Genomic DNA, 2211 nt, shown 5'->3' with positions numbered 1-2211 from the left:
GTACAGAAATCAGATCTGGTGCAGCTGCAGGCATGGAACACGCTGAGCAGCAAGTGTGCTGTTGTGGCTACACGGCTTAAATAGCGATCTGTTAGCTCTTCTGTCCAGCCAGGGAGCACAGGCACTTAGCGAGGGTTTATTGAGCCCAGCTGAGCTCATTGGGTCACCAGGAAACTGCACACAGAGCTAGCAGAGTTCCCGACACTATCTTAGCTAATTGCCGAGATGATTCCAAATGCATCCCCATGCTTTTTATTACATCATGCCCCTAGAATGCTCAACTGTTCCTTCTATGGCCTGATCCATAGCCCATTGAAATCAGCAGAAACACTGACATTGACTTCAATGCGCTTTGGATCAAGTTCTCAAGTCTCTCTTGCAAACTCATCTCTCCTGGGATGCTCCCAACAAAGCAATTGAGCATTTTCATTATCTTGTATCGTTACCTTCTAGGTATTAAAAACCCGATATACCTGATCCATTGTGAAGTAGTTATAGAGATAAACTGTAGTAGCTGCATTAATAGTGAGTCTCATCTTTCCTTGCCATGTCTCTTCTCTGCTCCTCACCACCCCACCACTCATTTTGTTAAGTTCAGAGTGTACTCTTTTGGGCCAGGGTCTTTTATTTCTTCATGTCCTGTGAAGCACCTAGCACACTGCTGCATGCTATAGAATAATAAATGGTGCTACAAGCAGTGAAGTGCAGGTGGGGGCTCTGGATGGACTCCCATTGAAGTCAACGTTGGGTGTTACTCATTGCTGGTTTGAGCAGGCAGGGATCTGCCACTTGTGAGGAAGTCAGGCTGGATGGCTGCAGGAGAGTGGAGTAGCTGTTCAAAAAATTGAGTAGAAACTCATAAATGTTTCTCTCCATGGAAATGGTTAGTAAAAGGCGAAAGATTTATACAATCTGAAGAGAAGGAAGACGGATATGTTAGCCCTAGAATGATAAAGGCCCTTTTCCTATAAGCTGAGAAGGGGTTACCTCAGATCAATTAGGGACATATGAGTCCAATTAAGAGCTGCCTGAGACCTTTAAAAACCCCTCCTTAGCCGGGGGGAGTAATGCTCTGGGTAGCAAGGAGATAGGCTTCTCAAGGATGAGAAGCTATTCTCCACGCTACAGGGGGAAACAACAAAAGCTAAGGCCCTGTTAAGTTGAAGGTACTGACACCCTGGGGCTAGTGACAGGACAATACCCACCCTCCCCTCCAGCAAGCGAGATGGGAAGGTATCTCCCTTTGTTTTGTGTTTATAAATTTGTTTCTTTTTGTTTGGTGGAGGATGGGGGCTGCCCAGTTCTCAAGGCAGAGCATCTTCTCATGATGCCTCCTCTCCCCAGAATTCCAGTGGGGTGCGCCTCCCAGTTTGAGAACCTCTGCCCTAAGGTACTTGTGAGGTTTTTTTGCCTGTTGACATATCTCTAAAATAGAAACAAAATTTTTAAAGGTTGAAAATAGAAAGCATCAATATTATTTACTTGTAAATAAAAAGGAAGGTTATATCCATAGGGTTCAAAATTCTGCTCTTTCACTGTGATCTTTATGTCAAAGATGAAGATATATTAAACCTAGGATTTGCATGAATTGAAACAAGCTTGTCAACTCTTTCATATGTTTATCCTGTTGTTGACAGGGTGTATATTTCCAAACACTGACCAGTTTCTTTCATATGCTGCAGAAAATGGAGAAATCTGAAGCAGAAGAGAAGCAAGAGGAATCTGAGATTGTGTTGTACAAAGGCCTTACCACCATATTGTAGCAGCAATATGCTTGGCAGATTCTCAGCTTGCGCTCCTGAAAGAAGTTCTGTATTCTGCAACCTTTGTAAGTACTTTTCCAACATTTAGGCCTAAGCGTGTTGCTTGTTTGGTAATCCAGTCAAATGCTGTAACAATGCTATCATCACTAACATTGTTACCTTTGAACCTTGGATCTAAGAAGTTTACAACAGCATGTATTGGTTTGCAGCAAAATTCTTCCTATCTGTGAATAAAGTCCTTCACTTTTACTTCTTCCTGACTTAAGTGGAGATGCACTTAGATTCTCAAAAACAATTGACTTAGTCTTGGCCATAAATTGAGCAAAGTCCGATGACAAATGCTTTGTCTGATTCAGATAGTGATTTGCAGAAGCAACTTGCTGTAGAATCTTCAGAGTCCTGCAGGTGAACCTAAAAGATATCCTCACAAGTAGAGTGTGCCTTACAC

General features: G+C 42.7%; 1 non-coding gene across 1 annotated transcript; it reads right to left on the bottom strand.

Annotated features, from left to right (window-relative positions):
* Positions 1-815: 815 nt before the first annotated feature.
* Positions 816-930, bottom strand: LOC125633095 (U5 spliceosomal RNA). Its single transcript, XR_007355483.1, has one exon. It is a non-coding gene; the product is annotated as a U5 spliceosomal RNA (small nuclear RNA).
* Between the last annotated feature and the right edge of the window lie 1281 nt (positions 931-2211).

The sequence above is a fragment of the Caretta caretta genome, chromosome 2 (assembly GCF_965140235.1).
Source record: "Caretta caretta isolate rCarCar2 chromosome 2, rCarCar1.hap1, whole genome shotgun sequence".
In the NCBI taxonomy this organism is placed as follows: domain Eukaryota; kingdom Metazoa; phylum Chordata; order Testudines; family Cheloniidae; genus Caretta; species Caretta caretta.
The sequence above is the reverse complement of the archived record's forward strand: the minus strand, read 5'-3'. Positions and strand labels throughout refer to the sequence as shown.